This window comes from Nyctibius grandis, chromosome 3, assembly GCF_013368605.1.
Source record: "Nyctibius grandis isolate bNycGra1 chromosome 3, bNycGra1.pri, whole genome shotgun sequence".
Classification (NCBI taxonomy): domain Eukaryota; kingdom Metazoa; phylum Chordata; class Aves; order Nyctibiiformes; family Nyctibiidae; genus Nyctibius; species Nyctibius grandis.
This window is the reverse complement of record NC_090660.1, coordinates 102,518,127-102,540,447: the sequence shown is the minus strand read 5'-3', so window position 1 is coordinate 102,540,447 and position 22,321 is coordinate 102,518,127. Positions and strand designations below refer to the sequence as shown.

Below are 22,321 nucleotides of genomic sequence, written 5' to 3'. Positions count from 1 at the left end.
CGCCCCGCGCCCGCCGCCCAGCCCGGCCGGGCCCCCCGCCGCGCCGCCGCCTCCATGTTCCTCTGCGCTCCCTCGGCAGCTCCGGCCCCGGCCGGGCCGCGGGGGCGGGGCCGCGCGGGCGTCGCAGTGCGCGGCCCCGCCCCGGGCTCCCACGCGGGACGGGGCGGGCGGCGCGCGCCACTTGCCGCCCAATCGCCCGGGACCGGGGGAAGGCGGGCGGCGCGCGCTGCCGGAGGCGGCGGGGCGGGCTGCGGTGGGCGCCTCGGTGGCTCTGTCGGTGCCGGTTCCCCCCGCAGACCTACCGCGCCCTGTGGGCGAGCCGGGCATCGGAGGCGGGGGCCGTGTGAGGGACATCCCGCCCCGCTCGGCGCCGAGGCGAGCGCGGCCGGTTTCCCCGGGGAGCGGCGGCGCAGCCGTTTCGCGGAGGAGGCTGCGCGGCGTGTGGGAGCGGGCTGGGGGAGCAGGAGGCGGCCTGGAGGGGACATCGCTGAGCCAGCCCCGGGGCTCGTCCCGCCGTGCCGTGCCCCCGGGAAGCATCACCCTTCCCCCTCCGGCACGTCCGCGGTAGCAAAGCAAAGCGCCGTCTGTCACGACGTGAGGGATAAACATGGATTCATCCCTCGTGTTCCTGCAAACACGGCTCCGTCGGAAGAGCCTCCCCCAATAACAGCAACGCGCGGTTGTTCCGCAGCCCCCCGGGCCCGGCGCCCGCCGCTGCTCGCAGCGCTCCCCGCCCTCCCCGTCCGCGTTCTCCCCGCCTCGCTGCGTGTGCTCCGGTAATCGCTTCCTGGATGAAGTGAGTAGTTCACCTTGAAGAACTAATGAGCTTTTAATTAGGGAAGGGTTATGCAGGACTTCCTGTTCTCTCGTGCGTGATGGAAAAGCCCGGTCGTACTCCATGCGTAGCCATAGATCAGGATCGCATGGAAAAAAAAAAGGCATTTTCCTTTGAAATCCTGTTTCCTTCCTCCTGCATCTTCACAGAAGGCACAGATACAGGGACTAGCTTTTGGAAACTTCAAGCTGACTTGAATTAAAAAAAAAAAAAAAAAATTACAAATTTAAATGCAAACGTGTAATCGATGTTAGTGCATCCAACAATTTCCATGAGCCGGCAATGTGCGCTTGCAGCCCAGAAGGCCAACCGTATCCTGGGCTGCATCACAAGCAGCGTGGCCAGCAGGTCGAGGGAAGTGATTCTGCCCCTTTACTCCGCTCTCGTGAGGCCCCACCTGCAGTACTGCGTCCAGCTCTGGGGCCCCCAACATAAGAAGGACATGGAGCTGTTGGAGTGAGTCCAGAGGAGGGCCACGAAGATGATGAGAGGGCTGGAGCACCTCTCCTACGGAGAGAGGCTAAGATAGTTGGGGCTGTTCAGCCTGGAGAAGAGAAGGCTCTGGGGAGACCTTCTAGCAGCCTTCCAGTACCTGAAGGGGCCTACAGGAAAGCAGGAGAGGGACTTTTTACAAGGGCAAGTAGTGACAGGACAAAGGGTAATGGTTTTAAACTGAAAGAGGGGAGATTTAGATTAGAGATTAGGAAGAAATTCTTTACTGTGAGGGTAGTGAGACACTGGAGCAGGTTGCCCAGAGAAGTTGTGGATGCCCCCTCCCTGGCAGTGTTCAAGGCCAGGTTGGATGGGGCTTTGAGCAACCAGGTGGGCTTTGTGTGCCCAGGTGGCCAAGAAGGCCAATGGCATCCTGGCCTCTATTAGGAATAGTGTAGCCAGCCGGTCTAGGGAAGTGATCGTCCCTCTGTACTCAGCACTGGTGAGGCCACATCTTGAGTACTGTGTCCAGTTCTGGGCCCCGCACTTCAAGAAAGATGTTGAGGTGTTGGAGCGAGTCCAGAGGAGGGTGACCAAGCTGGTCTGGAGGGTCTGACCTACGAGGAACGGCTGAGGGAGCTGGGGTTGTTTAGTCTGGAGAAGAGGAGGCTCAGAGGTGACCTTATTGCAGTCTACAACTACCTGAAGGGAGGTTGTAGTGAAGTGGGAGTGGGCCTCTTCTCCTGGGCAACTAGCGATAGGACAAGAGGACACAGCCTCAAGCTTTGCCAGGGGAGGTTCAGGTTGGACATTAGGAAGAATTTCTTCTCAAAAAGGGTTATTAGACATTGGAATGTGCTGCCCAGGGAGGTGGCGGAGTCACCATCTCTGAATGTGTTTAAGAAAAGACTGGACATGGCACTTAGTGCCATGGTCTATTTGACATGGTGGTGTCAGGGCAACGGTTGGACTCGATGATCCCTGAGGTCTCTTCCAACCTGGTTGATTCTGTGATTTCTGTGATTCTGTAACCTGGTCCAGTGCAAAGGTATCCCTGCTTGTGGCAGGGGGGTTGGAACTAGATGATCTTTAAGGTCCCTTCCAACCCAAGTCATTCTATGATTCTATGATTTCCCACCCCATCATCGCTGGTGTGAATTAACAGCAGGTTTCAGGTCACAACTGATACGGGCTTGTGCGCCTCTTGGCATCTGCCACACTGGGGTTTGCTGCCAGCGTCTGCCTCCAGCTTCACCTGCTCCTGAGCCCGACTAGCTCATGGCTTAAGCACTTGGAAGTCTTTCTATTGTTTTCAAAGGATTTTGGATCAGACAACAACAGTATTGCACAGGATCTTCCCTAAGCAATGCCCAGCACTGACGAAGCCAGAAATGTTGCCAGATTGCTCAAGGTTTGTATTACAAAATCCATGGGCATGGACAAAGTGCATGTTTCAATCACATGCTGAAAGACGTAACTCTGACCTAGTGAGTATCCCCGCACCAAATAATAGAGGTTAGGGTTTAAAATGTGAAGTGTTTACATTATTCTATGATTCTCTATGATTCTGCTTAGATTTGAAGATGGCTGAATCACAGCAATTCAGACTTGCCTGAATAATTTTACTCCTCAACTGAGTATAAAGCTGCTGAATATAAATAGAAGTATTTGATTTGAAACAAAAAGTAATGTGAATCAAGCAGAGCTGGGGACTTGATAATTCTCAACAATCCACATGAAAATATTTATTTGTATGAGGTGTAATTTCAAGAAATTGATGACTGCAAACACCATTTATGGAAATGGAATTCCCTGCCCTCCCCAGGCCCTTGCAACTTCCTTTAATATCCTCATCAGTAAAGAGGATCTTAAATCTATTTTTGCAATACAGGCTTCAGGATCAGAGGCGATGCTGTAGTAATATTTAGATTGCTTTAAGGACATGTGGATTAAATGAAAGCCATTACATGGATTTTCAGGTTTAAATACATGCATTTACAGGCATATTTTACAGATGTTATTTCGGCATGGAAGTACAGTCATGGATATCTGCAAATTATTTTGTGCATAGACAGTTCCAGGTTGCAAACATTCCAGAAATCCTAGTGTTAGTAGAGTGTATCAGAGCAAATTCATACATTTTTTTTTACACATATTCTTCAGAAAACTTGTTGCAGTGTTTAAGACTCCTACTTTGCATTTAAATTCAATTAAAAAGCATCTAAAACTCGATTATCATACATACAATGTGTAGGAAGATGACACCTACTGGGTATTTTTAATTTTGCAATTTGCACTACATAGTTTCAAATATGGAATAATAAATGAAATTCAGCTTTGTTACACAAGCATAACTCTGCTGAATTCACTTAAGTTATGCAAATTCAGGAAAATTTGTCATATAATTTTTCGGGTTAAATGCAATCTCAGCTCCTTTGTAAATTTCGGGGTTAAATCCTAAGTAAATTCATATTTAAAAGAGTTTTCATAGTTGGGGACTTCTGCAATTTCTTGTTCATAAACTCACATACAAATTAAGCAGAAGGCTCCTTTATTTGTCTATATAAATTAATTGTTAAGGGCAAATACTCCTGAACTCCACAGTGAAGGTTGTTCCACAGATGGTTGTGCCTGTGTGTACCTGACTTGGTAAACGTGTCAGGTGTCAGGCTTACACCCCACGATGAGGCAGCGTAAAAGAACATGCCCTAGGGAGCTGTTTCATAATAAATAAGAACTTAACACTCACAAATGCTTTCCAAATACTTCAATACACCTCCTATATCAGCCGATGAGTCAGAAAGTCGCAGATCAATTTATTTGAGTAACAAATATAAGTCACTGGAATTCTTTGATGTTTTATAGGGCTTATGGCAGAAGGTTGGGGTTTTACTCTCAGTCATGTAAAAATGATTTGGGGCTTTTTTTTGACAGCTCAGAGTGGTGAAAATTAATATAATTTTTTCAAAAGCCATTAAAATTTTTCAATTTGAGATTTTTAGGACAAGAGGAACTGCATAAATACAAATTATCAAGTGGAGTATCTGATGGTTTCCTTGACCTCCAGCTGTGTAAGTAGCATGCGATGAAATAACGGGGCATAAAGCGATCTTTATTGTCGTACGGCATGGTAGAACTGCACGTACTTTCTATACCAGTCTGCCGAGACTGTGTTTAGGGGCTGTGCCCATATATGATGGCCACATCTAAAACCACTTTTTGGCAAAACAACTTTTGATTTTTTAAAACTCCTCCTTTTGCTTAAGTGCTCTCCTGAGCCCTCCAAGCCAAAGGCTTTATTGGATGAACACCAATGCTTACATCAGATACTACAAAATCAAGTGGTCTTGCAAAAATCACATTTTTATAAGTAAAAAATAAAAATGCAGAGTTTTTTTCTAAAGATGAGATCCTGAAAAGCTTTAAATATGCATGATATCTTTGCCTTGAGATACCACAAATAAATTTAGCCTGATACAATAACAATACATTTTGTAAGAAGAAAAATAGTTGGTTGCTGAGAAAAACAGTGCAAAATGCGCATGTCAAAAATCCAGTTCAGTTTGCAATGAATTCAGCAATCCATTAACTATTTCCAAATTTCATTTCTCCTTCCCAGATACCTTTTGTGGTGAATTACCCAATGTCATTTTGCATTCTTTATATAAGAATAAAGTTCTGCACAGTATATCTTTCATTTTGTCATAACAGCTTTTTCAATACAGTCAGTAAGGATGTCTATATTTTGGACTGAAACAAAAACCAAGAGTCATGGAAGGAACCTAAAGTGGATTTTCTTCTCCTGGGATGATATTCTAGCATAAAAGAGATCAGGGTATGTGCGTATTTTTAAAAAGCCAAACATCAATGTTTTATTACCGCAGGCTTTGGTGGATTCAGTGTGTGGGTGACGCCCAGCTGTGCCTTGATGCAGCTGCTCATCACCTCCTGTGGAGGACAGCTCATGTCCTCAGTTCTGCCCGCCCGAGCGCAGGCTTTGTGGCTTCATCAGTGTCTGTGCTATGAACAAGGGTGATTTCCCAGCTAATGCCAATAGATGTGTAGACTTTCCTACATCTAACTTGCTGTTCTGCAGGTTGGTACGGATCCACATCAGTGTGTGGCACTTCCAATATGGTACTTGCAAAATATTTAAAGACTAATGTATTACTGCTAAAGGTTCAATGGAAACGATTGACACTCACATGACTATTTTTAATGTTACAATTAAAGACACCGGTAGTCTTTACCCAAGAATAGTTTATATCTTTGTCTTCTTCTGAAGAGAAAAAGAGCAAATCAAGATAACATTTGAAAAGCTAAGGTAAAACCTGTAAATACTGTTATTGACATAGAGACCTTTTTGATATATTTCCCTATAAAAATTAATGTGTTTAAGATTAGTTATTGTATTAATTTTGGGGTTTATTCCTTCTCTACAGCTAAATGCCATGGGCTTAGACAGCATTTCTTAAAAGAAGCTAAGAAAGCAGAAAGCAATTTACTCATAGGAAACATTTGACAAAACAAATTATAATAACTTGTTTGTGTGAAAGATCAATTTTGATTTCACATCTGCGTGAAGTGACAATGTCCGTAACACATGAGCGCTCATTCTGTTTCCCTCACAGAATCACAGAATCACAGAATCACAGAATCACAGAATGTTAGGGATTGGAAGGGACCTCGAAAGATCATCTAGTCCAATCCCCCTGCCGGAGCAGGATTGCCTAGACCATATCACACAGGAACGCGTCCAGGCGGGTTTTGAATGTCTCCAGAGAAGGAGACTCCACAACCTCTCTGGGCAGCCTGTTCCAGTGTTCAGTCACCCTCACCGTAAAGAAGTTTTTCCTCATATTTAAGTGGAACCTCCTGTGTTCCAGCTTGCACCCATTGCCCCTTGTCCTGTCAAGGGATGTCACTGAGAAGAGCCTGGCTCCATCCTTATGACACTTGCCCTTTACATATTTATAAACATTAATGAGGTCACCCCTCAGTCTCCTCTTCTCCAAGCTAAAGAGACCCAGCTCCCTCAGCCTCTCCTCATAAGGGAGATGTTCCACTCCCTTAATCATCTTCGTGGCTCTGCGCTGGACTCTCTCTAGCAGTTCCCTGTCCTTCTTGAACTGAGGGGCCCAGAACTGGACACAATATTCCAGATGCGGCCTCACCAGGGCAGAGTAGAGGGGGAGGAGAACCTCTCTTGACCTGCTAACCACACCCCTTCTAATACACCCCAGGATGCCATTGGCCTTCTTGGCCACAAGGGCACACTGCTGGCTCATGGTCATCCTGCTGTCCACTAGGACCCCCAGGTCCCTTTCCCCTACGCTGCTCTCCAACAGCTCTGCCCCCAACTTGTACTGGTACGTGGGGTTGTTCTTGCCCAGATGCAGGACTCTACACTTGCCCTTGTTATATTTCATTAAATTTCTCCCCGCCCAACTCTCCAGCCTGTCCAGGTCCCTCTGAATGGCTGCGCAGCCTTCCGGCGCGTCAGCCACTCCTCCCAGTTTTGTGTCATCAGCGAACTTGCTGACAGTGCACTCTAATCCCTCATCCAAGTCATTAATGAATATATTGAATAGAACTGGTCCCAGAACCGACCCTTGCGGGACTCCGCTAGACGCAGACCTCCAACTGGACTCTGTCCCATTGACCACCACTCTCTGGCTTCTTTCCTTCAGCCACTGAGGATCCTCAGTGGAGGATGGCGGTTTTATGCTTGTTATTTGAAGAGAATGCTCACTTGTAAGTTCAAAATGCCTAGAAGAGTTTTCTGTCTTGCAAAGCAGGGCACACACTGGAGAGTCGAAACACGGGGACGAGTCTTAGGTCATCTCTGACAGGAGACAAGACTCGCATACAAGCGCATCATCTGCTTGAGGAAAATCTCTTAGTTCTATAATTTTCCCCATATTCCTTTAATGACAAACTTTCTCATTCTCTTTAAAGTAAAGAGATGATTGCAAAGAAATGGGTTAAACTTTGCTGTTTCTGGCTGTACAATTTGCTATAAAACTGTGCAGAGAAAGAGCCTTTGGATTTTGCCTCCTGTGAAAAAAAGTGTGTAAAGAGAAGAAATTACATTAACAGTTGCTCACTGGCGTATTTATCTCATTTCCTAACTATAACCAGCACACTTAGCAAGGAGGCGAGAAAAGAAAGAGACACGGAAGATGTCTAAGGACTCTAACCCCTGTCCTGGTATCTCTCTGGCTACAGGAGAGATGTACTTCCTGCCACTGGCCTCTTTTCTTGGCGAGGACGGCCGACGTGGACACCACTGCCTGGTTGCCAGGCCAGGCTCCGCTGCCCAGCCCCCACCGGGAGGTACCACGCTTCGGGCAGCACTCACTTTTGGCTTTCTTGGCTCCAGTTCTCCTCTGTGCTGGGGCCTTTGGGAAATGCAGCACTTAAGATGGCTCCTCCCTGATCCTTCACCTACACTGGTTTTGTTGTTGTTGTTGTTTTGTTTTCCAAGCACTACATGGAGAAATGTCTGTCTTTCACAACTCACCACACACATTGTGGCTTCTGCTGCAGAGGTTTGCCTTCTTTTCCAGAGGTGCAAACTATGTATTCCAGACCTGATTGAAAGACTTAACTAAGCAAGAAAAAAGAAAGAATGATTAAAGATCCTTTTTTTTTCATTACTGCCAAGTATGCCTTTTTCTCCTACCATGAGGTTTGATTTTTCAAGTGCACCTTGCTAGAGACAGGCAGTTATCATGTGCTTGCCTGTTGGGCATCACACCCTTTCATAATGATTTCACCAGCCACCCCCCCAATCCTGTTATTAATCCATGGCAGAGAAGGCAGCATGCTTTATTACAAATTACATACTCAGAAAAAATAACTCTAGAATGTTAACATAGTAAAATATATCTAAATTATCTCAGAGCAGATGCTAGAAATTTGTCCTAGGAATTGATATTCAATAGTTTTCTGGATTTTAACATTCCTTTCTGTTCTGTAGATGTTCTTGGTTATTAATTCTTGTGAACCCAATATCTATTTGTTCACAGAAAAATGTTTCTTTCCTAACACAGGTGGGAAGCTGGAAAAGCCTGACAGCCAGTGCAGCTCATTTTTTCAGATGCCAGACAACGGTTCAGAAGTGGTGTGCCTGATTGAGAGGGAGAAACAGAAACAGTTGTGATATTTTGTGTGGAGCACATGGAAGAGCAAATGCTGCCATCGTAGCAGTTTCTCTGACCTTAACCATACTATGTGTTACACAGCTGTAAATGTAATAAAATGCAGACCCAATGTTAATTTTAACCTCATTAATGAAAATTTTCCCTTTGAAAACACAAATTAAATAGCAGCTGTACATATAGAACCTTGCTCTATATGTTGTTTTTTTATAGCTAACAAAAATAATTATACGTTACACTCAACTTTTTTCCCCTTACGAGGTGATGCATGGCTGCCTGCAGTGAGTGGTACAGCTGAGAGGTGAGATCTGGCTATTCTAATTCACTATACACAAAGCAGGGGCCTTGTAGAACTGCTTCTCTCAGATATTCAGCAACATCTGGAATATAACTGTAGAACTCCTGGTTACAAAGTGAAATAACGAAGAGCAAGGCAGGTTCCTTCAACGCTGGGGTGCTGCATTCATTTTACCATTTGTACTGCTTGTTTTGTGAAACACAAAAGTGTAGAGAATCAGAATTCTCCTGGAAACTAGACATACCACAGCAGAAGATGTGATCTTCCTGAAAAATCCTGCCTTGTAGAGGAAATCCCAACGGTGAAAACATTAATCTCCCTGTCGTGACTGGGCTGAACCTTCCCTGCCAGAGCTGTCCTCTGCTTCTCAGAAGCGCTGAAACTATGTTCAGTGTTACCAAACAGTCTGGAGGTTCACGCTGCGATTGCCAGTCTCACTGAACTCCGCTACTGGCACAAAGCCTGAGCAGAAAAAATCGTAGTGGAACAGCTCCATTTTCTGAAGTCACGTGCGGCACAACCCTGCTCCTGGTTCCCCTGCCCTTTGCATACGCAGTCCCAAACGGGAGCTATTTGCTCATCTGTGGGCTACTAAATTTAGCTAGTTCCTGGTAACTGAAAACGTCTCACAGGCCCAAATTGTACTGCTGGTCACCAGTGAGACCGCTTCAAGCTAGTTAACACGAGTAAGCTAATATAAAACCAGTTAACAATTGAAAGTGTCAGCTGCTCTGTATTGTAGCTTTTTTTTTTTAATTAATGAGGCATACTGGAATGAAACATTTTCTGGTTTTAGCTAAAACGACACATCTCTCAGGATGATTTCAGTCTTCAGAAGAGCTGATCTGGGAGATACTTATTCAAGACAACGTGTGAGAGACAGAAGTGGAGAGAATCCGAATTACACTGGAAACTAGACCTGCCACGGCAGAAAATGTGGTCTTCTGGGAAGATCCTCCCTGGTAGAGGAGGATCCTAACATTGCTCCTGTGAAAAGCCTTCAGCAACGTGTTTGTAAATCATTGAGTCTGGTGGGTAAAAAAGACAAGTCTGAGTATTAACCATGCACGAGGCCGGGTGAGAGGGACTAGTAATAGCATAGAGCTACCATCTTGATGAGAGGATGGGAAGAAGAAGGTAGTTTTGTCTCACATCAAGCAGAGCATAAGTGATTTGTAGTATAGTGCAAAAGAAGGTTCGGAGCGATGACCGGTCTAGCCTTTCTTCTCACAGGGAAATCCTGACCTTAGTATAAATGGTGATAAACATCATGGGGTTGATGCAGAAATCTGGACAAATGTCTAGCAGACTTTTGCCTGATGTTGAAGAGTTGAAGGTGGACATCCAGTCAGCCTCACTTCCTCTGTTAATGGAGAAAAAGAAGCTCATTTCAGCTCTTTGGTTTTATCACCATCTCGAGATGGCTGGGGTAGGATTCCTCTCAGCTGACTGCTGTCTAAAAGCCTGCTCTATGTTAACTATCCAGGCTTCCTGAGAAATCAGTGAAGAGAGACAGACACCCACTTGTCTCTGAAGAGGTGGAATCCTCCAGAGATGCCAGAGAAGACATCTTCTCATTGCCTGTCCAGGGAAGGTGGATGATTCCCAACCCTTGGAAGCTGGGTGAGGGAAGTGTGCCACGATGGGCTTCTCCATCAATGATGTAAGAAGTGGCCTTATACATTTTGAGAGGGTGCTGCAATTAACCTGACTGATTTTTTACATGCTCATATAGGTGGTTCCAGTTCCCGCCCCATCCCTCTTAACTGCCAGTGATGTGGAGCACAGAATTTCTGTTTTATGAACCAGTTTTATATTTTAATATTGAGGCACTGAAAATAGAAAAATTCTGAGCAATTCAAGTATTTATTTTTAAGATTCAATATTATTTGCTTTGATATGTATAATATGTATATGTATAATATGCATGCAATATGTAGATTATATGCATATATTATAAAGATATACAGTATACTACATTTGATACTGAAAAGAAAATACAAATCAGTGTTTGAAAACATCATCACAGCCTTTTCCGACTTTTCTCTCAAGGCCATTAATGCAGTGCAGTTTGTGTTTTGATTTTTTTATGATTCCATTTTCCTACAGGATGGCTTTAACCTGGAAAAAAAAAAATCTCATCATTCTGCTCTTGTGGGTTAGTCATAGACTTTAAAGGGAGTATTTATGAGTGTGCAATCTAAAGTTGTGCTAACAGGCTGTGAAATATTCAAGAGTAGTTCTTGTACCTAAAATAACTCACGTTCTTCAGAAAGTGGTTCAGCTATGTTTTGAAGATTGTGAGGAGCAAAGAATTGTTTTCAGCATTTCACACTTGACTTCTAAACAAGGTTTTACTCCTAGTTAGCAAATTCCTTGAAGCTTCCTAAGGTGATATCAAACTCCAGCATTGGCTTTGATTAGAGCCACATCAAATATTTGCATTGGAACCTGACACCACGTGAACTTTGCTCAGCCTCAGGTTCCACTGCAAGGTTGGTGTTTAATAAACATTCATGAAAACCATAATTCCAGTTTTGATCATTGTTTTCCTCTAAAAGCCACTGAAACTTGTGATTTAAATGTAAAAGCAGCGTAATAAAGACTTTTGGCTGAATGTCTCCTTTAGACTTGGAATAAATGAAACTCTCAGGATATTTGCAGGTATGAAGATAAAAGGAAAAACTCATGCAAAGCTTTATAAATCAAGAGAGGGGAGTTTTGCACAGCTTGAAAGCTAAATTTTTCTGTGATAGGAGAACTTCACATCCCAAAGCAAAATTTGATTTCAGCCTGTTTGCTTGGCTGATGGCATGAACAACTGGAAAAGCCCATTCAGTACAGATGCTTCCAAGGGCCTTTCCAGCCCCAGATGCTCGGTGGCCTGGCCAGAAGATGGCAGACGTGTTTTGTGGGAGGAAGGAAAGTGTGCCAGACACAGAGGTGTTCTGCTGTAAGAATAAAACAATTCACAGTGAGGACTAGAAACGTTAACAGTATTTTCATTAGCCTTGTAATGGTTAAAGTGTAAAATAACAACAGATAACAAAACCTACAACGATTTACAGCTGTGTATGTACAGGGAAGAAGCGCTCGGGGAGGCAAGCCCCTCTGACCCCGTGGGCATGGCTGATGTGGGATGTGCTCTCAAGTGATGGGGCGCCAGTGTTGTGCTTCTGCTGCCCTGCATTTAGTGTCTGGCTCTGTAACAGCAGTTCTGAAAAAGCTACAGCAGAATCGCACACAATGAGGTTACAACTATGACCCAACACCTCCTCCCAGCTCGGGGCTTTCTGATCCAGCCTCCACTCTCACAGCTGGCAGGAGGTATCTTTTCTTGCCTTATGAAATTATAGGGAGTTACAATCTGCTGTTAATTCTTCACTCTGCTCTGTTACTATTTCCTTCATTCCTTCCATAACTTCAGCATGGGGAGGGGCAAGGATAAGCATGCAGTGAATTCAGATACTGCTTTACAGTCTGACACTTTCCCCTCTCAGATGTCAAAGACTGGCAATTTCTCAGTCCTTCCCAGAACTGCAAGCAGGCCTTTTTACTTCCTTAGAAGTAGAAAAATTCTGCCGACATTCCAGCTGTTGGTAACTGGATAAAGCTCTTCGTTTATCAGCTCCTTTTTGAGTTGGCTAGAAGTGCAAAACGAGGAAAGCAAAGTACTTGCTTCCCAGTAGGGGCTGAACATTCAGTTTCTACAAAGCTCCTATTCACTGACCTGGCATTCCCCGGTGTGGAAATACTCCACAGAGAAGACAAAGTTGAAGAAATACGTATACCACTTAGACCAAGATGTCATGATGCTCATAATGTCTCTGAATTTACGGGAGATCTTTTCATAGTTTTTGACCAGGACTGCAAGAAGTGTGACTTTCTAGACCAAGGAGCTGTACTGTACTTGTCAGATACTCCACTCTACTAGGGAGCGGAATTGCTGGCAGTGATTTTCATTTGTAGGGTTTAGCTGATCTTTCAGATATCCTGGGCACAGGTCACTGCTTTCCCCAAGGGTCAGGACAGGGGTCTTGAACATGATTACATTTTGTAATGGAAACTGACATCGGGAGCAAAGGACAGGGTTGTGAAGAGGTGGGGTAATACTATGTAGACATTTGTCAAAGATTTTAAAGCCAGACCTGCTGTATTGCTGTAATCCGGCTGAGATGTCATAGATGTGTGAATAACTGAAGCCAAGTCATTGTCCTCCAGGACAGAATGAGCCTCAGGTGTCAATGGAGGCAGTAACAGTAATGCTGAGGTAGCTATGTGAGAAGTTGCTACTAGTGAGGAATCTGAGTCGTAAACTAAGACTCTGATTAATTGTGGATGTGCATTTTCAACAGGAGATTCAAAGGAACAAAATGTTGCCCATTGCTGCTGACTTTTTTGAGGGGCGATGTTGTGGGCTTCAGTCTACGTTTCAGTTATGACCTGCGCACACTAAGCCTCGGTAGTGACCGTATGTGATGGTGCAGAAGTGTGCTGTGGGGGCACTGCTAACGCCTGCATTGGCACCATCGCGCCAGCTACACCCAGGGGCTACACTCACTTACGGACCAGGCAGAGAACAGATCCCCTGGAGAAAGTTCAGTTTCCATCACTGCTCAGGGTGGGCTGAAACACTAACGCTGTCCAAAAACGCCAGTCTATGCCGTCACTTTGCTTGAAGTGGAGCTAAAGAGTGGGGAAGGATTTTGGGGAAAGAAGGCTGATATAACCAAAATAGAACATACCATAAAGAGGAGAAAGGGTTTTTTTTCCATGTGTTTTCATTATGGTTAGAGACTTTTGTTAACCTCATTTCCATAGGCATATTCTGAGCAGCTAGGATTGTCGTGAACAAGGAATGAAACAAAAGCTTTAGATGTTTCACTACTCGAAAGTATATGTTGAAAGAGTACAGGAATGATAGATTTCTTCTGCTTATTTGAAAATACTGCAGCCTTACAAGAAGTTTCAAATATTCCTGCAAAGGCTGGTGTTATACATGAGTTTGAAGAAGGCAGCATAACCCCCTCATCCCTATGACTTCATTTAAGGTAAGATTTATTTCTTTTAGTTAAAAGCACTGCAGCCTTCAAACCAAAACATATCCGTATACAAGTTGATTTTCTGAGGAAAAAATGTCCACTGGTGATCACATTTTCTGCATAACCTTTGAGGGCAGGAAAAAAAGAGGATGACATAATATGCAGGAAAGGATTATTCAATCAAGTATTACAGAAAGATTTCCATCTGCAAAGGCAGCTTAGCACAGAGACGAGCTTCCTAGTGAGTTGTGGAAATTCTGCCATTGATGTATTTTATAACAGCAGGGTAGAGAAATAGCTAAAAGGAATATTCTTGATGCTTTTTACGCTAGTACAGCAAGAGTATGGATAGCTGTTATTAATTTCAAATAATTTAGCATATTGATATTTCTGATAATAGCAGATGGTGATGAACTGAATCAAAATTACTGTGAATACTTATTTCATAACTTGCATCAGTGTATTGACTGAACATTCATAATTAATATCTACATAGAAAATGATGCAGTGTTTCTAACATTTGTACTATGCCACTATCACGTGTTCTGCTCTATTCTATTCTATTCTATTCTATTCTATTCTATTCTATTCTATTCTATTCTATTCTATTCTATTCTACTCTGTTCAGCTACACAGCATCGTTTCATGGTGCATTGAACTGGAAAAGGCATCCTGCTGGAAAAAAATCTGGAAGGGAAAAAATGTTTCCCTTTTACTGGCTGGGCAGTTCCTCAGTCCAGCTCAGTGTCTCCACACAAGCCATGTGCCAGTACTGCTTTTGAAGAAACGTTCGTGGAATTGCAGGATAATTTTTCCCCAGATAAAAAAAAGTCTTCAGATACCAACTATGGAAAATATATTTGTCTGGCACGACAGTTCTTACAAAAGGATCTTTATTTGCACTGTCAGCAAAAAAATATGCCCTATTCTCCTTTCTGAGAGCCAAATTCTTGGGTCCTACCCAGAGTCTGATCAAACAGGATTCAGTCCCTACTGCTCAGTGCTGTGAGAAACCTTTGCAAAGTTGTGACGGATGATTCCAAGAGCAGCTCTGGCTCCTGAGCACCCTCTCCTACTGTTCCCAGGTGTTTTGGCCAGGACGTCTGTAATGCTGCTATATGAGCCATGCTCTCTCTGGTCAACCATCTCTGAAGTCCTTCCAAATAGATGATACGGAGTGCTCATGCTGGCTTTAGCAGGATTTGGATCAGGCCATCTGGGTGCACTTTCTTGATCAGTTTGAACTGATGGAGTTGTGTGCTGCTCGTGGGTGGTCCCTTCTTTTACCTCCTGGCAACGTGGTTCAGTGGCCTCCTTTTATCCCAGCATGGAGCTCACGTGGCTGTACAATCAGCCAGACAATGACTGAGCATCGTTTTTTCCCCCTTAGATTAGTTCCCTGATTTGGATTATCATTTGAACACATGATTGCAACTGCTGGCCTAAGGAAGAGGAGGGGATCGTGCACAAGAAGCAGGGGTAAGGACAGATCCACCTCATCAAGCAGTAATGGATATCCTTTGAAAACTTGATTACACTGTTTTTCGTCATCTATGTCCCAAAAACCTGTAGTTCACATACAATAAAGATTGTTACTATCAATACTAACAGCTTCAGTAACTTCCTCATTAACTTTTTTTTTTTTGTTCCTGGCAACACATATATAGCATGAGTTGAAAAAATCATAATATAGTCATAACGAGAAGAAGAATATGTAGTTTAATTATTTATGATAAACAAAATAATCTCCATCAGCAGCTGAAGCAGGAAAAGCTAAAGCATTTCCACAAAAACTTAAGTGGAAGGAATATTTCTTGGAGTCAGAATTGGACTTTTTAGCAAAAGCAAAATATTGAAATAAAAAACCAACCCTGCAAACCCCTTGTAATCCCTTTTGGTGAGGCTCTTCATAGGAAAAAAGGTGTTATATGGTCTGATGGGCTTATACTCTTCACCATGCGTGCTGTTGGTGGTTGTGAGAGGAGAGGAAGAAAGCCATGGAAAGAGCTTGGATACATTAGACCTCAGAGTAATGCATCTGACTGTCAAGGGCTTGAGTGGCCCATCCCATTATCATTCTCTCTCTTTGCTGCAGATTTCTGTAGCACTTTGCTTGCTTTTTTTTTTCAGAAGCCAGTTTAAAAATAGGAACTATTATGACTGGAATGTTTTTCTTCTTGTGTTGCAAGATAACATCTGTAAGAATTATAAATGTGCCACTGAAAAATGATTCATAGGTATGTGTGTGTGTGAACTTTGCATATTCCAAAGCCGAATTAATCTCTATAAAGTACAAAATAATCGTAGCCATTGCCCAATGTCTGTTTTACAGGGACTGCCTATAGGATTGGTATTGTTTCATCTTTGTTCAGCATTCTTAGAGCCATTTTGAACTAACCGTTCCTATTCCCACCAAGTTATCTTGCCAAATGTAATCAATATTGCATTTCTGTCAAGATTTTTGTCTTGGCAACCGGCGTAATTGTTTTCACCTTTTCCTCTTTCAGATTTTGTGTATTGGAATAACATCCAGATTTTATATAATGGAATAACATTTGGCTGTAAGGCTGAATTATCATCTCTTGTCATATTGTTGAGCTCAATGGAATTAAGGAAACCAGCTGAATCCATGACAAATGGGGAAAGGTCCTACCAAATTGGCATTATTTCTGTTTCATGACACAAAATCAAGCAGAGGTGTCTAAATCTAAATGTTTTTCTTCAACTCTCAAGAGAAAATGGTAAGAACAACTGCCATTTAACTTGCTTTCTTCTACTGTAACAGCAAGCATTTCATTGATAACAGTAATTTATATCAAATTTCTGTTCTAGTAATACTGTAGCATGCACTGCATGGTCTGCAAACAGTGCATGGTCAGTTCATTTCAGATGGAAGCTACTTGTGGGTGTTTTCACTTTCGTCAGTGGAAGTTGGCTGAACTGAGGGATAGGATTTGCAGCTCTTCTATTTGAAATGAAGTCCGAGAGGACTTATGTCCCTGGCATAACTATTATAGTGACAGCTGTCAAACATTACTTAAGCGAGACATAAATATTTGCCTAAGAGAAGCTGATTTTCTTATCTGTGGTAGTTTTGAGCCTTCAATGCTCATGCTGTCTGATGGAAACATTACAGCTTTCAAGAGGTTCCTTAGTTTTCCCACAAATCTACTACAAGTCCTCCTCTTGTTGTGTTCTTCAGTCAGTCATCCATCACTGACCTCCATCCTGGTCATCACTCCAGTCACTATCAAATCTGAGCAGCTTTTTAAAAAAGAGTAATGAAAAATATACGCATATTATACCTGTATAAAATAATCAGATTTGAAAGCATTTTCTTTTGTAGCTCCCATACTGTTCTGTGCTCTCCTTTCTCCATTATACTTAATATAACTATACTTTTAAATGATACATTGCGTGTAGTGCATCTTTCTTTAAAATCCAAAATGCACATTGTGAGCTGTCTGACAGTTGTACCAGTCAGTGGAATAGGGAAATTACAGATCACATAAACCTGGCCTGGACAAAAGTGTTAACCAATAACACATTGAGAACGTTCCTGGGTTGGACTAGGGGGATTAAACAACATGAGCTGATTATGCTAATTTTCTTCATTTCTTAAGGTCTTTGATTGCTTCATTGAAGCTGAAAGAAAAATTCCCAGTGATTTATGTGGAGAGATATTTCACCCTTCATTTCCCAGAAAGATGTCTGCTTTATATGGTAGAGTACAGTAAGTATCTGCACATGGTAAGTACGAATTTGTCCTCTTTTCAGCCAAACACTTTGTGTGCAAGAATTCAGAATACAACAGTAAATGTTGTGTTACACAGAGCTGTTTTGCCTCTAACCAACCACTACTATGAAGTTTAATACACTAACTGTTACTTTCCAGTACCAAAGACCCGGCAGCTTTTCACTGTTATGTTAGAGAAGCAAAGTGAGTCATTTGCTCTCCTTGCCTCTGCACAATTTCTTTCAGGCTGTTTTCAAACTCATCTAATTTTCACACTATTTAAGCAATTAGCCCTATGAAACCTCTTGTTCTCAATTCTCTGTCCCTGAAAAGTAATATTCCACCATTAAGTTCCCCTTCTGGGACACGTTATCACCTCTGCTGCTGGATACATAGAGGGGTGGTTGGAGCAAGGACCGATTTGCTGTTTCCTAAATGTCCCCTGCTTCCATGTGTGCTTAGACATCATTAGAGATGATAAACAAGGTAATGAAATAAGCTGAACTGTAACCAGGAAGAGAAAGAAAACCTCCTTCCTTAGCTATTAGCTGCTTTTTACCATCCTCTTTAATCTTCACTTATGTGAAGCAGGAAGATTAGCTTAAGCAAGCAGTTACAGCAAGAGGTGGGAGCCAGCAGATTTTTAGGATTCATTTATCTCATAATGGACTATTGAAAGTGGTTGCTAGGCCTCTCCTAATCATTTTAAGAGGACATGCTCCTGTAGCTGAGTGCAAGGTATAGCATCTTGGTCCTCTGAAGTAATGAGAATTTTGCAGCGGAGTTCACTGGGCAGGATTTTGTGTTAATGTCTCCTTCCATTCCTACCGCTCATTTTGTCTGCCAGAGCCAGTTCCAGGCTGGCGTGTATTTCTTGGCAAGGTGGTTCTCCTGGAGGAGGATGAGAGGGTTGCAGATGCAGCTTTGATACTTTCTGGTGCAGTGTGGTTTCCATGTCATTTGACAGATAGGAGCCTGCAGAGCCCTCCTCCCCTTCTCCAGCCCAGCGTAATGGCTGCACCCAGATCTGAATAATGCCTCTCACCCATCCTCTTCGTTAACTCCTCAGGTGTTGCAAAAACTGTGATGGCTGTGGATTGTTGACATGAGAGAAAACCAAACTCCTGCTGAGGCTTTACTTGCTTTTAAAATAAAACAAAGGCCGAGGAACATGGGCTGTGGCTCCCACATGGCTGGGCTCTGAGGCTGCAAGCCAATGTCTCCAGCTGCTAATGGCTCCAGGCATAGGCACAGTGCTCTGCAGGACTATGTGGGCTTTGCAGGCTGGGGATACAAAAGCATCTTAGAGGTGTGTCATTAGCTGTGTCCACACTGGCCTGTTAGGTGGCTTCTGAAGAGTGGAGTGACTTGTCTGCACTGGTCACCTTTAGACATGCCCCACACAAGCTTCTGCATCTTTTTAGTCCCTGCTCAGCCCCTTCTCTGTCTACTACTGCAGGCTTGGATTGGGGTCTCCCTGCTCCTGGTTCTCCACTGCCCACCCAGGATCAGACCAGAAGTAGTTGTATGCAACAGCCTCACCCTCCTGAGATGACTGAATGAGGTAGGTTGGTCTTTCTCCATTTTAACATATGGCTAACCTTAACTTACCATGGATAAAATTATTGCAGAGTATTACCTGGCAGCTTCACCTGTGCCACAGATATTATCCTCTCTAATGTAACATATTCAAGTTCCTCTGTTACTTTCCCAGAAATAAGTAGAAAACCACTTTAAGTAGAAAGAATAAATTCATATAAAATCCCCCATTTTAGATTGCTTTTAAACCATTTGAGCTGCTAATACAATATCACTGACTTGGACACTGAAGCTTCATGACAGATAATAGAAGAAGAGATTTGGAGTGAACTAATTTAGTACGGGATACTTCTGTCAGTAAACAATCAGGAGCACATTCCACCAATTTAGAATCTGTAAAATTGAATGTTCACAGCAAAGGCTGAGAAAACTGCTTTCTTCTGTCCCCACAGGGGTGTCCTAAAAACAAACAGGAACTAAGGTAAAACTTAACAGTCTCATTTCCACATATAAGCAAAATTCCTCTTTTGGGTTTGAATTCAGCTGAGGCGCTAATGAATGCTGTCGTAACATCAAAAACTAAGTGTGAATAATTGCATTTTAATGGGAACTTTGTGATTCTGATGAAAGTCCAGAAAAAAATTTTGGCAGTAACAGTCCAATGTTAGCATAGGTTCCAGTGCAAGGAAATTTAGACAACAGTAAGTTTGAATCCACCACACAGTACAAAAATAAGTTTCTAAGTTTCATAATAATTGATCAAAGCTGCATAAAGGTATACTGTTCCTTTCAGCACACTATGCACAGTAAATCTCAAAATCAAGAGTGAAGACAGTTAATGGTAAAGATGCCACAAACCTTCATAGGAAAAATATTGACAGTAGGTTTTACTCCCCCTCACCATCTTCCCTCCTCCAGAACTAGCAAAAATAACACGAAATGTCAAAATAAAAATAATTCAAGGGTGATTTGCTGTTCCTAAAATATTTGTAGCCACATAAAACATCAATTTATGTATTATTGCCTGCACATGTGTCTGTCTGACCATGCATGCAAGCCAAAAGATATTTCTAAATCCAGCTGTTTCTCTTGATGCTGCAGGCCAGAAGTGGGACGTCAGAGAGGCCCTGGTGTACTGGTGGAGTTTCTTTAAGATTCAGTACTGAGACTTGAATTGTGAGAATGAAAAGACACAAAAGAGTTGGGTAAGTGAATGTAGGAAGAAGGGGAAAAGGAACCTAATGGGGAATTCTGCAGAGCTGTGAAGCTGAGAATGAGAAATGTGATATTAATGAAGATAATGGTGAAAAGGAGGTGCTCCAAAAAAGGAATAAACAAATGACACCCGGTTTAGAAAGTGTGGGTGGCAGGAAGAACAGTGACACTATTAGTCACAGATAGAAGAAGTGAGGGGACAGGTATGTTAACAGAGCTGCTGAGTTCAATCACTACTGCACTGCGTTTATGCAGTTACATAAAGCCAGTCAGAGAAAGAATCTTATTATATGTCAAGGAGAGAAAATTGCCTTCATTCATGGACTTCAGAGGCTTTCAAAAAAACAGTTTCCCTATTGTTTACACATGCACAATAGAGTTATATAGCATGAACAGATGAAATTGGGATAAGGTCAAAAAAAAGCGAATATCAGTAAATATTATATTATATTATGGACATGAATATGGAAAATAGATATGAACCTTTATGTTTCAGGAGATGAGGAAACCATTAATGGCACATGGTTAAAAAGACATTTATCCTTTTCGTGTTGTTGCCTAATCTATTTCTCACTGATGACAATCAGATACTAGACAAGACAATCAAGTATCTAACTGGTATAGCCTAATTTGGGATGATAATTCTCTTGGGATCTAGAAACAATTTTTTAAATTAATGAAACTGATTTTTCATTTTAATGATTTTTATTTTTGCAACATTATCAAGTAATGCAAACTTTCAAGTTTGCTATTTTGAGTGACAGCATGAAGAGCTAGGTGTTTCAGTGGTCAATGTAGCTTTAATTTGAAAATAAAGAGGAATACAGAGACCAGCCAGTTTGGAAATGAAATTTTACAGACAGTTCATTGTATCTGAGCTTGTGATTCTTTAGCTGTAGTGAAATGCCAATATCAGTATGCAGAAGCATTTGCTCCCTGTAAAATAATGTAGATTTCTCCAACATCTGTGGAGGAAGTGATCTTCAGAGCTTTGTGGTCTACAAATCACCATCATGTGACTGTACAAAAATAACCCAGTGGAAAATCTCTATTAAGAGTTAAGAGCACATGTTCTTTCTCTCCAAAATCTCCCTCATTTTTATCATAGGCATAACAAATGTCAGATAAAGAAGAGATCTTTAAAGTAAATGGGGAAAAGAAGAAGAGGGGAATTTCCAAACTTTCTTTCAGCAACAGGGCTATCTGTGAGTGTTACTCTATGGTATGCTGTACCCATTTATTTGTGTTGTCTGTAAATAAGTATTTTCTTTGGAGAAGGCTGACAGTTTTTAGCATTGTGATTTTCCTGTATTGAAGAACACTTACAGAAGCTGCTCTTCCTTTTCCTGTATCTGTCTTAAGCTCGTATGGGATTGACTTCGTACACACCACAATGCAAACCATAACAAGCCTAAAAATGAATGAAATTATTAAAATGCATTCCTCTCTGTCACCCTTTCTCCCAAAGCTCTGCTTTTTCTTGCTAGGCTCTGCTTGTGAGAGATACCCTTAATCGCCTCTGGAAGGAGCTGTGCTTTAAACTTGCCACAGTTTTGAGGAAAGCCCTGCTGAGTTTAGCTGGATGGCTGCCTGGAGATTTAAAACAAATTTAAATCTAAATTTGTTACAGGATTCTGAGTAACCAGCTGAGAGGGTTATTTCAGCAAAGAGGTAGAGTTCACATTGCTAATGAGACCATATTTAGCGTGTACAGAGAACTTCTGCATGGCTGGAACAAACCTAGCCCTAAGAATGGTAGAGAAGACTTCATGGTACTTGCTAATTGTCTTAGATATTATTGGTAAATATATAAATGGATAAAAGGAGATGTATGTAGTGCATCAATATTTGTAATTAACATAAATAGTTTATATATACATCATTTCAAGAACACCTAAATAAATGGGAATATATTGAAATCTACCCAAAACATGATACAGTGTGTTTGTTCTCAACATCTCTATTTGTTACTACAGAGAGGTGGTGGCCTCTGTATAGGACTATGGCAAAGTTGAGCCTTCAGGGTAGGTGTAATTGCTACTAACAGTGTTTAAAAACCTA

At 42.5% G+C, this 22,321-nt stretch overlaps 1 long non-coding RNA gene across 2 annotated transcripts in view; it reads right to left on the bottom strand.

The window, feature by feature from the left end:
* Positions 1–10,625: 10,625 nt before the first annotated feature.
* LOC137660901 (uncharacterized) overlaps positions 10,626–22,321 on the bottom strand; it is a 32,117-nt gene continuing 20,421 nt past the window's right edge. The window contains exons 4-5 of one of the 2 annotated variants that reach the window (XR_011047806.1): positions 21,587–21,671; positions 10,626–11,679 (exon numbers count right to left, since the gene is read on the bottom strand). This is a non-coding gene — a long non-coding RNA (uncharacterized lncRNA). The remainder of the gene's footprint in view (positions 11,680–21,586; positions 21,672–22,321) is intronic. The other variant, XR_011047807.1, reaches the window with a different exon arrangement.